Source organism: Lampris incognitus, chromosome 20, assembly GCF_029633865.1.
Source record: "Lampris incognitus isolate fLamInc1 chromosome 20, fLamInc1.hap2, whole genome shotgun sequence".
NCBI lineage: Eukaryota > Metazoa > Chordata > Actinopteri > Lampriformes > Lampridae > Lampris > Lampris incognitus.
The window spans coordinates 3,931,340-3,943,641 of NC_079230.1; the positions used below are offsets into that span (position 1 = coordinate 3,931,340).

The 12,302-nt window shown below is 52.0% G+C and overlaps 1 pseudogene; it reads left to right on the forward strand.

The window, feature by feature from the left end:
• The first annotated feature begins 330 nt into the window (after positions 1–330).
• LOC130130672 (serine/threonine-protein kinase DCLK2-like) overlaps positions 331–12,302 on the forward strand; it is a 41,821-nt pseudogene continuing 29,849 nt past the window's right edge.

Below are 12,302 nucleotides of genomic sequence, written 5' to 3' on the forward strand. Positions count from 1 at the left end.
GAGGAGGTGTCCTACAGCAGAGGAGGTGACCCACAGCAGAGGAGGCGACCCACAGCAGAGGAGGTGACCCACAGCAGAGGAGGTGACCCACAGCAGAGCAGGCGACCCACAGCAGAGGAGGTGACCCACAGCAGAGGAGGTGACCCACAGCAGAGGAGGTGACCCACAGCAGAGCAGGCGACCTACAGCAGAGGAGGTGTCCTACAGCAGAGGAGGTGACCCACAGCAGAGGAGGTGACCCACAGCAGAGGAGGTGACCCACAGCAGAGGAGGACTTGATAAAAGGGGGATTACAAGTGTGTTGGGGGTGCAGGTGGCTGTTTCTCCGCCATGTCTCTGAACAGTAAGAGCATCGAGCTGGAACATTTCGATGAACGGGACAAGGTGCGGCGGGGTCGCTCCTTGCGCACCAAGAGGGAGGAGTCTGCCGGCAGCGGCAGCGGCGGCGGGTCCGGGCCGGGCTCGCGGGGCAGCAGCCTGGTGCCGAGCCCCGCCCACAGCGCCAACTGCAGCTACTACCGGACGCGCACGCTGCAGGCGCTCACGTCAGAGAGGCGGGCCAAGAAGGTCCGGTTCTACCGGAACGGGGACCGGTACTTCAAGGGGCTCGTGTACGCTGTGTCCGGCGACCGCTTCCGCTCGTTCGACGCACTGCTGATGGAGCTCACGCGCTCGCTGGCGGACAACCTGCACCTCCCGCAGGGCGTGCGCACCATCTACACCGTGGACGGCAGTAAGATCAGCAGCATGGAGGAGCTGGTGGAAGGTGAGGCACACACGTGCAAACACACACACACACACACACACACACACACACACACATGAACAGTGTCAGACTGGGGAACGCTGTATTCTCATTCTCCTCCCCAGAGGTCAGAGGTCGGGATCGGGGGTGAGATACAGAACAGCCTCTCTGCAGCAGAGGGGCTCAGCGTGCTGCTGATGGAGTCCTCAGCAGGGTGGATGCTGAGGAGACGTGTCAGTTTAAAGGAGATTCTCTATTAACTCTTCTCATGAGAAAATGACGGCCTTTGTAAGGTATCCGAAAACCCCCTCGCTACTCCTGCCAAGCTGTTCAGTGGCTGGTTGTACTGGTTGTACTGGTGTTACTGGTGTTACTGGGCATATAGACATGTATAGTTGTATAGTTCATACTTGTTTCTTAAGGGAAAGCTGACAGAGCACCAGGCCTGACTTCTCATCAACACATACACACAAGAGAGCTGACCAGTACAACCACAGTCCACTGCTGTCGGTTACTGGGAGCTGACCAGTACAAACACAGTCCACTACTGTCGGTTACTGGGGGCTGACCAGTACAACCACAGTCCACTACTGTTGGTTACTAGGAGCTGACCAGTACAACCACAGTCCACTACTGTTGATTACTGGAGGCTGACCAGTACAACCACAGTCCACTACTGTTGGTTACTGGGGGCTGACCAGTACAACCACGGTCCACTACTGTCAGTTACTGGGGGCTGACCAGTACAACCACGGTCCACTACTGTCGGTTACTGGGGGCTGACAAGTACAACCACAGTCCACTACTGTCGGTTACTGGGGGCTGACCAAGAACAACCACAGCCCACTGCTGTCGGTTACTGGGAGCTGACCAGTACATCCACAGTCCACTACTGTCGGTTACCGGGCGCTGACCAGTACAACCACAGTCCACTTGTGTTGGTTATTGGGGGCTGACCGCTACAACCACAGTCCACTGCTGTTGGTTACTGGGGGCTGACCAGTACAACCACAGTCCCCTACTGTCGGTTACTGGGGGCTGACCAGTACAACCACAGTCCACTTGTGTTGGTTATTGGGGGCCAACTAGTACATCCACAGTCCAATGCTGTTGGTTACTGGGACCTGACCAGTACAACCACAGCCCCCTACTGTCAGTTACTGGGGGCTGACCAGTCCAACCACAGTCCACTTGTGTTGGTTATTGGGCGCTGACCAGTACAACCACAGCCCCCTACTGTTGGTTACTGGGGGCTGACCAGTACAACCACAGCCCCCTACTGTTGGTTACTGGGGGCTGACCAGTACAACCACAGTCCACTGCTGTTGGTTACTGGGGGCTGACCAGTACAACCACAGTCCACTACTGTTGGTTACTGGGGGCTGACCAGTACAACCACAGTCCACTGCTGTTGGTTACTGGGAGCTGACCAGTACAACCACAGTCCACTACTGTTGGTTACTGGGAGCTGACCAGTACAACCACAGTCCAAAAACATAAATGTCAGATGAACTGCACTCTCTGAATTGTCTACAGGTGTGTGTGTGTGTGGTGTGTGTGTTTGTGTGTGTATATACACTGTGAGAGACTGGTGTCCTGTGCAGGGCGTCTCCCTGCCTTGTAGCCAATGCATGCTTTAGCCGATGCATGCTTGATAGATAGATGGATGCATGGATTGACATAAATAATGGATAGATGGATTAACACAGATAATGGATGGATGAATGGACAGACATAGATAATGGCTGGATGGATGGATGGACATAGATAATGGATGGATGATGGCTGGACATAGATAATGGATGCCTGGGTGATGGATGGATGGATGGATGGATGAACATAGATAATGGATGGATGGATGGACAGATAATGGATGGATGCATGGACATAAATAATGGATGAATAGATGGATGGATGGACATAGATAATGGATGGATGGATTGACATAGATTATAGATGAATGATGGATGGACAGATAATGGATGGATGATGGATGGACATAGATAATGGATGGATGGGTGGACATAGATAATGGATGGACATAGATAATGGATGGATGGATTGACATAGATTATAGATGAATGATGGATGGACAGATAATGGATGGATGATGGATGGACATAGATAATGGATGGATGGGTGGACATAGATAATGGATGGACATAGATAATGGATGGATGGATGGATGGATGGATGGACAGAGATAATGAACGATGATGGATGGATGGACACAGATAATGGATGATGAATGGATGGATGGATGATGGATGGACAGATGGATGATGGACATAGATAATGGATGATAGATGGATGGACATAGATAATGGATGGATGGATGGATGGATGGATGGATGGATGGATGGATGGATGGATGGATGGACAGAGATGATGGATGGATGGATGGATGGACAGATAATGGATGATGGACATAGATAATGGATGATGGATGGATGGATGGATGGATGGATGGATGGATGGATGGATGGATGGATGGATGGATGGATGGATGGATGGATGGATGGACAGATAATCGATGGATGGACGGGTGGATGATGGACATAGATAATGGATGATAGATGGATGGATGGACAGATAATGGATGGCTGGATGGATGATGGACATAGATAATGGATGATAGATGGATGGATGGACAGATAATGGATGGATGGATGATGGACATAGATAATGGATGATAGATGGATGGATGATGGATGGACAGATAATCGATGGATGGACGGATGGATAGATGGATGGATGATGGACATAGATAATGGATGATAGATGGATGGACATAGATAATGGATGGATGAATGGATGGACATAGATAATGGATGGATGGATGGATGATGGACATAGATAATGGATGGATGGATGGATGGATGGACAGATAATGGATGATGGACATAGATAATGGATGATAGATGGATGGATGGATGATGGATGGACAGATAATCGATGGATGGACGGGCGGATGATGGACATAGATAATGGACGATAGATGGATGGGCATAGATAATGGATGCATAGGGTTGGATGATGCTACATGTTGACCAGGTTATCCGTGTGTTCTGTCTCAGTTGTCATAAGTCATATAAACATGGCAGGCGCAGTCCAGCATCACTGAAATATTGATGCTAATGGTCTTGATGGCGGCTGATGTAAGTTACTGGTACAGGAAGCTGCCAAGCCAGCAGACCTAGAGAGAGACGGATGTGTCGCTCCGCAAGACTTCCCGGAGTCATCAGACCAGAGCAGACAGCAGACCACTTTACCCATAAACAGGATGTGATGTCATTAATGTCTGACTTAATAGAAATGGATGAACCCTGAGGAAGGCGATCGGTCAGGACTCAGGAAACTCCACGGCACAGTGTGTTTGGATCTCATCCATGTCTCACAGGAACTGGACTGGTCCCGGCCTACTGACACTGCAACACTTCTCAAATATCTCTCATACCCTTTTATTTTAACATATCTTTGTTTTCTAATTATTGTATTTAGTGTTTACTTATTAAGAACAAAAGGTGTATCACGACATGACAATACCATCCTGATATGATTGAAAGACAAATGAAGATCAATGACAACATACTAATTATTAATAATTAATAATAATTACTGCACGGCTGCAGACTGCTGGGATAGGATCCAGCATCCCCGCGACCCTGAGAGCAGGATAAGCGGTTTGGACGATGGATGGATGTAAAGTGGGACTATAGGAGGGATGATGGCATGTTACCCTGCTTCGGTGTCTACACAACACACCTGTGTGGAAACAGCTGCTGCGAGGGATTATCAGCAGTGAAACCTGCAGCTAGCAGCTCAGGGAATCGAACCAACAACCCTGAGAGAGCGAAGACAGACAGGCAGGAGGCAGGGAGGTCTGTCTGCTGCTCTAGAGGTCCACTCAGCAGAGCGAGACAGCTGTGGGAGACTGGGATTTATGGGCCGTGTAGTAGCAGTAGTGTGTGTGCGTGAGAGAGAGAGAGAGAGAGAGAGAGAGAGAGAGGAGAGCGAGAGAGAGAGAGAGAGAGAGAGAGAGAGAGCGAGAGAGAGAGAGAGAGAGAGAGAGAGAGAGAGAGAGAGAGAGAGGAGAGAGAGAGAGAGAGAGAGAGAGAGAGAGAGAGAGAGAGGCGGAGAGAGAGAGAGAGAGAGAGAGAGAGAGAGAGAGAGAGAGAGAGAGAGAGAGAGAGAGAGAAGGAGAGGAGGTATAGAGGCTGGCAGTGAGGAAGATGAGGTGTTTTTTGCCTTATAAGGTAAAACAGGAAGACCTGGGTGTAGCATAGTTGTGATTGGTAGAAACCTGCAGGAGAAAGCGTTTCCTCTGGTGCCGCTAACAGCTAACAGCTAACAGCTACCCAGACAGCAGTACTGCTGTGGCCCGGACCCGTCCCACACGACACCTCATCCGGCCCACATACCGCGAGGAATGATGGCACTTGGGCGGTCCGCCCCCGTTTGCCAGATCTGGGCCCAGAACCAAGCCATAGCAATGCCGCATGTGCCACATGTTTGCCAAAGGTGGCCCATATGTGTTTTGTGATATTTGGGCCATTTTCACCATTTACCACACGGGGCGCTGCAGGGTCACATCCAGACCACATGTTGCCCAGAGCACCGCGTCTTTGCCAAAAAAGGCCCACATGTGATTTGGCATATTTGGGCCATATTTGCTATTATACATGTGGGCCACCTCACAGCAAGAAGTCAAGTCAAGTCAAAGTCCTGGGTTCGAGCCCCGGGGGTAGTCCAGCCTTGTGGGTCGTCCCGGGTCGTCCTCTGTGTGGAGGTTGCAATGTTCTCCCCGTGTCTGTGTGGGTTTCCTCCGGGGGCTCCGGTTTCCTCCCACAGTCCAAAGACATGTAGGTCAGGTGACTCGGCCGTACTGAATTGTCCTTAGGTGTGAATGTTTTGTGGGCCCTGTGTGATGGTCTGGCGGCCTGTCCAGGCCTGGTCCCCGCCTGCCGCCCGATGACTGCTGGGAGAGGCTCCAGCATCCCTGCGACCCTGAGAGCATGGTGGGCGGTTTAGATAATGGCTGGATGGATGGATGTAAGGCAGGTGTTTCCACACAGGTGTGTTGTGTAAGTAAATGAAGCAGGTGAAAGTGACTTAACGTGTGTGTGTGTGTGTGTGTGTGTGTGTGTGTGTGTGTGTGTGTTTGTGTGCGTGTGTGTGTGTTTGTGTGTGTGTGTATCTAAAACCTACCCCAACAGGTGAGTCATATGTCTGTGCATCCAATGAGCCTTACCGGAAGGTGGACTACACCAAGATCTCCAACCCCAGTTTGGAAACCTGGTGCCAGCAGCAGCGGCGGTACTGGAACCGGCCACGGCCCAGCTCAGGTCCGGTCCGCACCGCCGGCCCATCTGTTGTGGCGACCCGGGATCCGGTGCTGTAGCGTTGGGCCCGGTTCCAAAGAGTCCAACGCCACAGCCCAAGGGAGAGAAAACAAAGACTTCATCAAGCCAAGTTGGTGACGGTGATCCGGAGCGGGGTGAAGCCACGGAAGGCCGTCAGGGTCCTGCTGAACAAGAAGACGGCTCACTCCTTCGAACAGGTTCTGGCCGACATCACCGAGGCCATCAAACTGGACTCTGGAGCCGTGAAGAAACTCTACACGCTGGATGGAAAACAGGTGAGACGTCACCTGACAGCCAAAGTCAGGGAAGTACATCTGGCAGATTTCGCTCTTGGTTGTGTTGACGTGAGTTTAAAGACACAATCCTGAAGATTTACAGGCAAAGAAAAACACTTCCTGTCTCCGGTGTGTTAAAGACAACGCCTGGGCGTCCAGGGTGGTATGGGCGGTCTATTCCGTTGCCTACCAACACGGGGATCATCGGTTCGACACTGGGTCGGGCGTCCCTACAGACACAATTGACCGTGTCTGCGGGTGGGAAGACAGATGTGGGTATGTGTCCTGGTCACTGCACTAGCGCCTCCTCTGGTCGGTCAGGGGCGGCTGTTCGGGAAGGAGGGAGAAACTGGGGGGAACAGCATGATCCTTCCACATGCTACGTCCCCCTGGTGAAACTCCTCACTGTCAGGTGAAAAGAAGCGGCTGGTGACTCCACATGTATGGGGGAAGAGGCATGTGGTAGTCTGCAGCCCTCCCCGGATCGGCAGAGGGGGTGGAGCAGAGACCGGGACGGCTCAGAGGGGGTGGAGCAGAGACCGGGACGGCTCAGAAAGAGTGGGGTAATTGGCCAAGTACAATTGGGGAGGGGAGGGGGGGACAACATCTAACAAATGAACATCAGGTCCTGCAGACTGTAGAGGGATGTGATGTGGATGTTTGGTGTCTGGTAGGACTTCACCATGAGAAATGATAGGGTGCTTGGTGTTCTCCATCTTCATCATAGCTGCCAGATGAGGGAGAGGAAGGCAGGTAGTGTTGAGTTAAAAGAAGTAGTGAAGTTGTGGGTGAAGAGTGGGGGCGATTGGCCGGGTACAACTGGGGAGAAAAAAGTCCCCCCCCCAAAAAAAAAACGTGATTCAATAGGACGATATTTAAGCTCCGATTCGATACACAACACAGAAATCACAAGATCAGGTTTTGCAAGCCGGTGAGATTATTTTAAGACTCCACGTCCTCTTGTCTACAGTAACATGTCAAACGAATGTCAACATGCAGTTATTTGGAGCCGTGCGTGTCGGAGAGGCTTAAAACATGAACCCGGTTCTCTGAAGAAAACATTCAGATTTGGACATTTGGCCATCAGGACGTCACACAACATCCGCTGATGGCGATTCAGAGGAAACACGATTGGCCGCGTTTGCATGTGGGTATGTGTCCTGGTCGCTGCACTAGCGCCTCCTCTGATTGGTCGGGGCGCCTGTGCGTTGGGAGGGGGAACTGGGGGGGAATAGCGTGATCCTCCCACGCGCTACGTCCCCCCGGTGAAACTCCTCACTGTCAGGTGAAAAGAAGCGGCTGGTGACTCCACATGTATGGGAGGAGGCATGTGGTGGTCTGCAGCCCTGCCCGGATCGGCAGAGGGGGTGGAGCAGAGACCGGGACGGCTCGGAAGAGCGGGGTAATTGGCCAGATACAATTGGGGAGGAAAGGAGGGGGGGGGGTGACATTCTCAGAAAGCAACAGTTTCCCTGAAAATGCAGTTGGGATGACGTTTGTCTCTTTTTGTGACTGTCCTCCACCAAAAAAAAACAACCCCCATAGGTCGTTTGTACAAATAGCTTGTTATGACCTACAGGTACGTTTTACAAACCCGTTTCCAGTGGGTATCAGACTCCGCCAAGGTTGTCCATTGTCTCCTGTTCTGTTTGTGATATTCATGGACAGGATCTCAAGGCGCAGCCAAGGTGAGGAGTGTGTCCGTTTTGGGAACCTCAGAATTGCATCTCTGCTCTTCGCAGATGATGTGGTTTTGTTGGCTTCATCAGAACGTGACCTCCAGCGCACTGGGGCGGTTTGCAGCTGAGTGTGAAATGGCCGGGATGAGAGTCAGCACCTCCCAGTCTGAGGCCGTGGTTCTCTACCGGAACATGGTGGATTGCTCCCTCCGGGTTCGGGATGAGTTGCTGCCTCAGGTGAAGGAGTTCAAGTATCTCGGGGTCTTGTTCACGGAGTGAGGGTAGGATGGAGCGGGGGAGATTGACAGGTGGATTGGTGCAGCATCAGCAGTAATGTGGACGTTGTACCGGACCGTTGTGGTGAAGAGGGAGCTGAGCTGGAAGGCAAAGCTCTCAGTTTACCAGTCAGTCTTGGTTCCAACCCTCACCTATGGTTATGAGCTTTGGGTGGTGATGAAAGGGTGAGATGGTGGATACAAGCGGCTGAAATGAGTGTCCTCCGTAGGGGTGTCTGGGCTCAGCCTTAGAGATAGGGGTGAGGAGCTCGGACATCCGGAGGGAGCTCGGAGTAGAGCCGCTGCTCCTTCACATCGAAAGGAGCCAGTTGAGGTGGTTCGGGGCATCTGATCAGGATTCCTCCTGGGCACCTTCCTTTGGAGGTTTACTGGTTACAGCCAACTGGGAGGAGACCCCGGGGTAGACCCAGAACTCACTGGAGGGACTACATGTCCAATCTGGCCTGGGAACACCTTGGGATCCCCCAGGAGGAGCTGGAGGGCGTTGCTGGGGAGAGGGACGTCTGGAGTGCCCTACTTAGCTTGCTGCTACCGCGACCCCACCCCAGAGAAGCGGCTGAAGATGAATGAATGGGAAAAAAAGTTACGTTTTAAAGTTAAGCGACCTCTAGCGGTCGTGCTGTCCATAGCCATCTTAGTTACTATACTAGACGGCGAAACCACACAAAAAACGCACCGACTACTATTCTATTGTTATCAAACTGTTTTTATCACTATTTACTGACGACTTAGCTTTATTCGCCTGTCTATGAGGCGTTGTAAAAAGGACGTCAACAAGTAGATAAAAACCCACAGCGTACAGAGGCGAAAGTACCTTTGGCATATCTCCTGCCGCCGGTAGGGGCGCTAATTTAGGGAAACGCTCATGTGGGTCGTATTAGAGCAGTGTTTCTCAACCCAGTCCTCAAGGACCCCCTATCTGCATATTTTCTTTGCAACCCTGAATAGGCACCTGTTTGCAGTTATTCAGCCAATCAACAATGAATTTTGTCAGATGTTGCACACCTTGCATAATTAAGTGCTGCGAGATGATTGGTCGAGTAAGTACAAGCAGGGCTACCTATGGCAGGGTTACAATGGAAATCTGCAGGATAGGGGGTTCCTTGAGGACTGGGTTGAGAAACCCTGTATTAGAGGGTATACGGCCTATGTGGTCGTATGGGTTGGAGGACGAGTAGGAAAAAATGGTTAACAGTGTCTCTGCTTCCTCACATTCCCCTACCCTTCACTGTTTTCCATATGGAAATGGGTGTAATCATCATCATTATGGCAAACCTCAGTGATTTATCTGATCAGTGTTGACGGTATTTATCTGACGGACTTCATAAAGTGCTTCACAGAGTATTTGGTAGGTTTCACATCCAGGTTGGCGTTTTGTGTTTCGCAGAACGAGAAAACGTGTCTCTTGGCTTCTCTGAGAGTGTCGACAGCTGGATGTGGATTTAAACTTATCACAGGTTCACAGATAGCACAAGTTATTTTTACACACTTTGAAGAGGCCTGACTGAAGAGCTGAGCAGGACGCAGCCAGTCGAGAGCTGAGCAAAGACGGCTTTACAGCCTGTGTGTGTGTGTGTAGCCTGGTTAATGCTGGAAATAGCATTCACTGTGATTGTAAAGAGACACACCCTTAAAGACCCCATGAAACGGCTAGCACAGTGCTATATGAGTCCACATGTTTACGTGTTTCCTGTAAAAACAGGAAGCTACAGAGGGATGTGTCGTGGATATTGATTGCCGTTTACAGTAGCCAATAGCACTGAATGTGCTGCAGACAGAAGGGGGCCCCATGTGACCGATGCCATGGCAGAAGACGGGCCAGTGTAGGAGACCGGGGCAGGCAGGAGGGACTGGGGCCGACGTAGGGGACCGGGGCTGGCGAAGGGGACCATGGCTGGTGTAGGCGACCGGGGTCAGCAGAAGGGACTGGTGCCGGCAAAGGGGACGGTACCGACGGAGGAGACTGGGGCCGGCATAGGGGACCAGGGCCGGTGGAAGTGACCGGTGCCGGCATAGGGGACAGCGGTTGGCGTAGGGGACCAGGGCTGGCATAGGGGACCGGGGCCAGCGGAAGGGACTGGTGCCAGCATAGGGGACAGCGGTTGGCATAGGGGACCAGGGCCAGCGGAAGGGACTGGTGCCGGCAAAGGGGACGGTACCGACGGAGGAGACTACGGCCAGCATAGGGGACCAGGGCCAGCGGAAGGGACCGGTGCCAGCATAGGGGACAGCGGTTGGCGTAGGGGACCAGGGCTGGCATAGGGGACCGGGGATGGTGGAGGGGGCCGGGGCCAGTGGAAGGGACCAGGGCCGGCGTAGGGGACCGGTGCCGGCGGAGGGTATCGCAGCTGGCGGAAGGGATCGGGGCCAGTGGAGGGGACCGGGCCGGCGTAGGGGATGGGGGCCAGTGGAGGGGATTGGGACTGGCAGAAAGGACTGGGCCAGCAGTGTGCGGCAACCAAAAACACAGTGACAACCATAAAAAAATGAATGACAGCAGAAGGGACGTTCCCATTCAAATCAACATAGCAGGATGGGCAGAGCGGTGGCCATTTTTATCTGAACCGCTGCCATTGCAAAGAACGTGACCGTTGTAGCGAGCTGATTTCTGTATAAACCGACTTGCGGTTACAACCAAACAAGCAGTGGAGTAGTTACGAACATTTACAGCCCCACTGACGTGGGTTGTCACCATGACAACTAACAACAGTCGCCATTTTCTTTCGAACTACTCAAATGACCACAGAAAGCGGTTCAATATCCGTTCTACTCCCATTCAGTTTCTATGGCGACGAGCCGTAGCTGCTAGCTAGCTAGCTCATAGCCCTGTGCACCGGTCGGTCAGTGGCAGATTTTATGGTTATGAGGGAGGGGCATAAAGATTCAAATTATTTCATTGGATGCAAAATTAGTATACGCCCCCGAGTGCAGGATGAATCGTCAATGTTTTATTATCGTTTTCCATGATATGACAAACTCTAAAATACCATGAAGAACACCTGCAGAGCCACTTTTTAGTTGGGCCAGATACTGCTGACGATCTCCCAGACAGCATCCGGATGTGGGCCACTTCAGGCAATGATGCGGCACTGCTGGTCTTCTTCTGGCCCTGACAAAACGGATGTGAGCCTGAAGTGGCCCACACGTATAATAGCACACATGGCCCACATATGCCCAATCAAAAGTGGGCCTTTTTTTGGCAAAGACACGGTGCTCTGGGCAACATGTGGTCTGGATGTGACCCTGAAGTGACCCGTGTGGTAAATGCTGAATATGGCCCAAATATCACAAAACACCTTTGGCAAATGTGGCACATGCGGCATTGCTGTGGCTTGGTTCTGGCCCAGATCTGGCAAACAGGAGCGGACCGCCCAAGTGCCATCATTCCATGTGGTATGTGGGCTGGATGAAAGTGTCGGGTGTGGGACGGGTCCGGGCCACAGCAGTTTTACTATCTGGGGTGCAAGTAACATGTGATAAAACATCTCTTAGACGTCTGTTCTGATTACACGTGGACTTTAACGCAGTCCAATAAGCAAGTCACAGACTGCATGTTTAATATGGACACACACGTTACACCCTTCATGGTGGGGATACCGCCAAAAAGTCAGGGGTTGGATTCCCACTGGACCGCCCAGTGTTTCCTCAGATTGGAGATGCACCGTAGAAACGCAGCCATTTTATTTAGTTTCCCTGTAAACAACTAAACAACTGCTCTCGCACACACCAGCACACGCCTGGCGTCAGCTTGCAGATGGGTGTTGTGGGAGTGTTCAGTCAGGAGGGCTGCTGAGCTGGACGGCTGAGTGAAGGCTGACATTCTAGAGAGGGACAAATGTACTGTCTGTCTACCCCTCTGTCTTTCTACCCATCTGTCTTTCTACCCCTCTGTCTGTCCTGTCTGTCTGTCGACCTGTCTGTCTGTTGACCTGTCTGTCAATCTG